This window comes from Triticum aestivum, chromosome 7D, assembly GCF_018294505.1.
Source record: "Triticum aestivum cultivar Chinese Spring chromosome 7D, IWGSC CS RefSeq v2.1, whole genome shotgun sequence".
NCBI lineage: Eukaryota > Viridiplantae > Streptophyta > Magnoliopsida > Poales > Poaceae > Triticum > Triticum aestivum.
Genome location: NC_057814.1, coordinates 353,686,108 through 353,693,106, shown reverse-complemented (window position 1 = coordinate 353,693,106; position 6,999 = coordinate 353,686,108). Strand labels below are relative to the sequence as shown.

The 6,999-nt window shown below is 44.6% G+C and overlaps 1 long non-coding RNA gene across 1 annotated transcript; it reads left to right on the top strand.

The window, feature by feature from the left end:
* The first annotated feature begins 2,079 nt into the window (after positions 1-2,079).
* On the top strand, positions 2,080-6,630 carry LOC123168585 (uncharacterized). Its single transcript, XR_006484417.1, has 3 exons — positions 2,080-2,819; positions 4,040-5,186; positions 5,790-6,630. It is a non-coding gene; the product is annotated as an uncharacterized lncRNA (long non-coding RNA).
* Positions 6,631-6,999: the final 369 nt, after the last annotated feature.

Sequence of the window (6,999 nt, the reverse complement as noted above, 5' to 3'; positions counted from 1 at the left end):
GAACAGGGCGGCGGCGCTGGTTGCGCCCGGGATTGGAGGTGGCTGGTCGGGGAGGTGGAGATCCACGGACGGTGGCGTGACCCACGGATGGAAGAAATTAGTGGAGGTGGAGGCTGGAGCGGGAGGAAGGTGGGGGTCGTGGGGGCCATAGTGGGAGGGCGCCGGGGAGGTGGGCTACGGCGGCGAGGCGTAGGTGGTGCGGTGGCGAGGGGATGGGAGGGAGTTGGTGTGGTGGTGGGAGAGGGAGGGAGACGAAGAAAGTGGGCACGAGGGAGATGTGGGAGGAGCGGGGGTGGCCGGTTAGTTTTTCAGATGGTTCGGCTGGCTGTGTGGGTTCGCGTCGAGAGTGTTAGCAGAATAAGCCACCGGTGTTATCAAAATAAAGGTTTTAAGGGTGTTATTAGAATAGACCCATCCTATATATATATAATAGTAGAATGCCCGTGCATTGCTACGGGATTTTGAAATATTTTGTTGAAGTTAATTATATAAAGATAATACATGTTAAATTTCATAGGTGAAGATAATATAACATGGACACAATTGCATAATTGTAAAGTAAACTGATAACAAAAAGGCAATTTGATGATGTATATGTACAAGGCGGTTCATTAATTAAAAAATTATTACAAATTATTAAGATCTACTTCATGCGCTTAAGAAATTCTCGCACAATACGAGGAAAGTTGTCTTTACCTTCATTTGCACAATGTTTGAGTAAATATAATAAAAACTACTTCCTCAACTCATACCCATCCCGTAAAAACAAGATATATAGTTAGCACAAGGACTTCATGTGGAAGGTCTTAAAACGTGTAATGGGCAATACTCATCGCACAAATCGGCTTCATCAATTCTTTACAGTTCCATCAGATTAGAAAATGAAAAATAAAATAGCCAGACATATCCCTGCAATTTCCTACATTATTATTATATTCAATATAGTGATAACAAAATAAATGTTTGTATTATGAAGTTATTACCCATCTTTGCTTGTTGGAATACCAGACGGAAATAAATGTTGCCATTTAGGTATATAAGAATTCCAGCCGGGTTGCTTTATTTCAAGTGCTTTTTTGAATTTCCTCGCCATTTTTTAAAATTTCAATAAATGCCTCAGAGTTTTAACCTCTAACGACTGTGATGTATGAATAGGGTCCAGAATTGATACACGACGTGCATCTTTGTCGATGACGTACAAGATTTATCGGCCGATGAATGAATATGGAAGATAAATCTACAAGTGGTAGCTATTAGAAACAACAATAAACCATGACAAACAATGGACAAAAGACCTTACTTACCATGTTGCACGGTGAGATGTTGTCTATCCCAGCTACCAAACAAAGTTGCCAACATCTAAATAGTTTCCTTAACGCGAAACTTTTGATCTCGTGTTGAATCCAACATCATGGATAATGAGGCGAGACTAACCATATCTTGTTGTAGATAAGTATTATCGTGTTGTACGATGTGATGATATTTTGATGGGTCTATGTCTTTTTCTCCATCTTCTTTTATCTGGCCAGATACAAACATGCTAATAATATGTACCCTTTTACCCACTCTGTCTCATAGATGATCTTGAGCAAGCATACAATATATGTAAGCATTTATGACATGTAATTCCATGTTTAGAATATATTATATTATTAGATATTACATATGGTTTATATTAGTAAGTACAAAGTTTATGCAATTGGTCTTACACCATCGTGCAAGAGCCTATCATCTTTCATAAGGCATTCAAAGTCGTCATTTGATAATAAGTCATCTCCAATTCCGTGAACTTGGTATTTTTGGGGCATATATGATTGATCCGATGACTGTAATATCTCTATAGGTACAAATATAGTACGTCTTCACGATAAAAAAAGAGCCAAATTAGTCGAATGCAGATTGCAATATTACGAAGAAAAGATCAATAATCTTTCCCTAATAATAAGCCAGCGTTCCGTTGTTAGGCTTTTTGCAAAAAACGTCCCTCTGTTTCTAAGAAATTAACCCGCCGTCCTACTTAAAGTGATGGAAAACGTTTCGTTTTTTGCAAAAAAAACTGCCACCACCGGCCAGCTCCACCACTTATCCATTGCCGGAGTGGGTCGACGCGTCGCAACTGGCGTTGGGGAATCCATTCCCGGCGGCGGCGGCTTCCGGCGAGGAGGCGAGCGAGCTCTGCAAGCTCCGGCGGGGGCTTGTCTCCGACGAGGCGAGGCCAAGGAGGCAGTGCGCGGGCGCAAGGAGGCGGGGTCGAGGAGGCGCAGGAGACGCCGGCCAGTGGCACTCCGGCGGGGGCTTGGCGAGGGCGACAGCGGTCGCGAGGGCTTGGCGGCGGCCAGAGTGCTCGCTTGGGAGGATGGAGCCGCCTCGCCGGGGCACGGGCGCGGCAGCACGACGTCGGGCCGTTGCCGATGGCGCCGGGGCCGGGGCGGTGGTCTCACGGGCGACCAGGAGGAGGTGTTGTCCTGGAGCCAGCAACGGCGGCTGCAGCTTGACGATGCGAGCGTCAATAGCTTGCTTCAGGGGCTGCGGGCCGTGAGCGGCGCCGTGCTCGCGCACAAGACCCGTGCCTGATTTGGATCGGATTGCAGACCGTGTTCTTGTCGAACACAATTCAATGGAGTGCCCAACCCAGATTGTTGTTTTCTGCTATAAGAAGGAAGGGTAGTCGGCCGGAATCTCCATGAGATCAATTTTTGATTTGGACGAAACATCCAATGTCTTCGCCTTGTTCGCTGGAGGAAGAAACGTCGAGTTCGCTGGAGGTACAAGAACAGCCGTCGAGCACTCCAATGTCGCCAGCGGCGGCTACACCAGAGGTATGTTTGACCCATGTTTGATCTATTTTCTTGTCCCCTGTCGCGCTGGCGAGCCCGTGCGCGGCGACTGTTGCTGCTCGCGCGCTCGTGCGCGTCCCTGCTGCTGCCGCTGCTCGCTCGTGCCTTTTCCTTCCGTTAGTTTCCTGTCTAGCTAGCCGAAATCACTCTGAAGCTGTGAACCAAACGCGTGTGTTCTGAATCTTCTGAACTGAATGCTTGAAGATCGGTTTGTCCTTCTGAAAAGATTTGCTTGCTTGTCACTGTTTGAAATGGTTATTCCTCAGTTATAGTGCTTGATGGATTTGATAATTTGTGATAGCCTTACTCATATAGTACTAATGAAATCCAATTGCATACTGAAATCTGCTTGGTTATTCTTCGGTTATAGTGGTACTAATGAAATTCAATTGCTTACTCATCTATTAGCTTTGCAGTGGCATACACATGAATAGATATCTCAACATATATTTGAAGTGTAACTAGCCTTTCGCAGTTGGATGTATTCTGAACATACGAGTTTATCTCCTGAACCCATGGTTACTTACTGAACATAGAGTAGCAAAACTGAAAGTATATATACTGTACTGTACTTTCAGTAATATAGATGCCAATATCATTACCTTTTTCAGTTAGGGGGTAGTAGGGATTCACTTTGGTATAAATCTGATTGATAGTTACTGCTCTGGTCTTGATTTCTTTGCACAAGCCTACTTACAGTAGCAGTGGTTATACGTATTTGCATACCTTTTACGAAGCTTCATATTACATCAGAGTTAAGGTAAACTCAAGTATAGAACTTTTTCTGCACTGAAACCCCTGTTCAATTGCTTCCCGTGCTCGACATCAAGTACGGATCCTCTGCCCCCCGCGGAGTTTGCCACCGGCCGCCAACACATGGGTCGTCGACACATCGCCGTGTTCCTTCCAGGGCTCCAGACGTGGATGGGCATGGATTTCTCCTAGGTGCTCATCGGGCTCTTGGAGAAGAGCGTGGTGGAGAGGTTGTGGACCCTGAGAATGGTTTTGTCTGAATTGTTGTCTGCTTTTGCGTGGCAGATGTTGACATCTGAACTGAATCTGGGTTTGATTTTCTCTTTTGCTGCTCTGTGCATGATCTAGCACTGTTAATCTCTTGCAAGCGTTGGAAAGCTACTTGCCACTTATTCTTGGATTGGTGAAACAAGGTGACTAATTGCTGAAATTTGATGTTCTGTATACAGAATCAAGACATGCCTCTATAAATGTTTTTTTAAGGCAACTAGCTACTTGGGTTGTGCAAATCAACAAGTACTCCTACAGATACCATCAGAACTAAGGTTATTCTTAATTAAGCAGCTCGCTAGATTACTTTTAAGGATTTTTCTCCACATGAAAATAATAACCTTGAACTTCAAATCTTCTATTGAAACTCCTTTTCTATGTATGAACCTCAGGAGACAACTTCCAGTAGACCTGGCCAATGGAAATCTCAAATCTCATAGCATGTAAGCTCTCGGTCAGGTATTCTATTCGTAACTCAGCGTATCTTTTTTCAGAAGTTTTATGTCTAACTCCCAAACATCTTTTGTCAAGAGTAAGAATGCAGCTGTTGAGAACTTGACATAAATGGTTGCTTGCTGCAAGAAGAGTGGTATCATTATTACCAGAGAAGTAGACGTTGTTTGAATTATTCTTTATTATTCATATCATGTTAATAGCTCTCTGCTCTGTTCTTAACTGGGAATCCTTGCTCCTTGGACCCCTATCAATTGTAAAGAAGGTAATTTATCAGAATCTTATGGTCTTTTAGTTTGTTCTGGGCCTCTGAGGTTCCTTAGTTTCACGTATGAACGTGATATTAGTACGCTCAGTTTCAGTTTTGTGGTTTGATTTGCTTGCTTGTGTATATATGCATGTATACCGTGAGAGAGGGAGAGATAATTCTGTTCTAGCAGTCGTATTTCTGTGACAAATCTACTTCCCTCCACCCCATTCTCGATTGCCTGAAATCAAATGCAAATTGGGAGCGGCAGAGCAAATGTGAAAAAGTTCAGGGCAGGTGCATGTTTTTTAGATTCAGAGGACGTGTAAGCTGGGAGATGGCTTGCATGCTTTGTAAGTATGATTAAATGGATTAGGAACTTGTTTCTGTGTTTGCAACACAATGCAATTATGACAAACTATATGTAATTAAACTAACTGCATATATTTTCTCGGTATATTGTGCAAAATTCATAGATTCATGCTTAAATGAAGTGCAATATTTTCTCGGTGGAAAGATTTGTGCACGGGGACGGAGGCGATCAAGGGAAGCAGTCACGAGCGAGGTATTTGAGGGCTATGAGCGCCAGTAATGTGAGGTCTCCGAAGCCTCCACTCTTGATGGAGGTATGTGCCCATCCGGCCCCTGTGCCTAATTCTGTCAGGGGATTCCTCCCCCTTTTCGCTGCCATCATCATCAGTAAGACGAAACTGATAGCAGCGAAAAGGGGGAGAAATGCACTGAATCGAGGAGCACATAGGTAGACCAAAATTTGTAGACACCACCAGAAAAGCAAAGCTATACATTGAAAGTGAAATGGCGTCCTCTCCAGACAACATTTGCAAGGTTTGTGTCACATTTCAGAAGCAGAGAAGTGCCATGGTCGATTGTTGCTTGAGGAGATACGATTTTTGTCAAGGTTGCCCGAGGATGTGTGTGCCTTGGAACAAGGCTCTCTTCCATACAATCCAAGTTCTTTCACTTACCTTATTTGCCTCCTAGCACTTTTTTATGTGATGTGTGATTTCCTCCTTTTCAAAGTTATTAATGATCCAGCCTGGCCTAAAATTGATTAGACTTATGGTTGCTTGGTAATGATTTTAGTTTGCTAGAAGTTTTTATGCCTGAAAGAAAGAAAAATGCATATATGCTAGGATCAGGAATTCTTTAAGTTATCTTAATATATTTCTTTCTGGTTTGATTTTAGTATCGTTTTTTTCTTCATGCAGTTAATTTGCCGCATAGGTGTCTTCCGTAAGATGCTACAAGGATCACATAACTTCCTTAACCGAATACAGCGCCGACGGTGGCAGGACACGCTTTCTACCTGTAGTTCTCCAACTTTGAGGATGGTGGCCACCTATTTCTTAACTGTAAACTGATCAAGCAACGATGGCGAGCACTGCTGCTTGAGGATATCAGACTTAGACTGCTCCAGTGTACATCTCCCAAAGAAATTCTGTCTATAATCCTTGACCTGCCAGAGGAGAGGAAGCTGTTATCCATCGCTTTGCTCTGGTGTTGGTGGACGGAACAGAACAGGGGCAATCATGGGGAGCAACGGCTGGAAGTTGAAGCTTTTCGATACATTGTCCGTCACCACGCTGATGATTGGAAAGAGTTTTTGAGCGCTAAGCCTACTGAACCGATCGTGCGGTAGCATAAGTGGGATAAGCCTCCAAGCAATATGGTGAAAATAAACGTCGATGCTGCGTTTGCTGAACAAAGAGGAGTTGGAGGCTGGGGCCTAATCTGCAGAGATGACGCTCAAGACATTCGTTTTGCAGCGGCTGGAGCCCAGCATGATCTGCAAAGCGCCCTACAAGCTGAAGCTGTTGCTCTTTCCAAGGCAGTGACTCTGGCGGATAGGTTAGGAGTTGGGCGCGTCATTTTTGAAACTGACTGTATGGTCCTTAAGCAAGCAATGAACTCAAACGACTATGAGTTGGCGCAACTGGGTGTTTTGTTTAGTGATATCAGGTTCAGACTTAGGACCCATTTCATTGAGGCTCATGTGGTGTATGTGCCGAGATAGTGTAATGGATCAAGGACCAGCACATGTGCTAGCGTCCTTAGTGTTAGAATTAATGGGCTAGGCCCATAGCAATTTCTGAAATCTCAAAGCCCATGTGTAAAATGGCAAGTGGTGGTGCTAAGTTTAGTCCCACCTTGGAAGTTGAAGAAGAGTTGGACCTCTTTATATAGTGGGTTCTCTCCACCACTCTAAGTGGTGTGTGAGAAGAGAAAGGGAAAACCACACGCGCGCGCTCGCTCGCTCGCCTCGCCTGGCCGCCAGGCCCGGCCCGGCCGGGCCGGGGCGAGGCGTACATGCGACATGCGCGTGAATGGTCCGCCGAAATCCGGTCCGTCTCCTTGCAGGAGCGCAGCTTCCTTTTGCCGTTTTATTTTTATGTCTTGGCAGACAAGTTTTTGATTTCT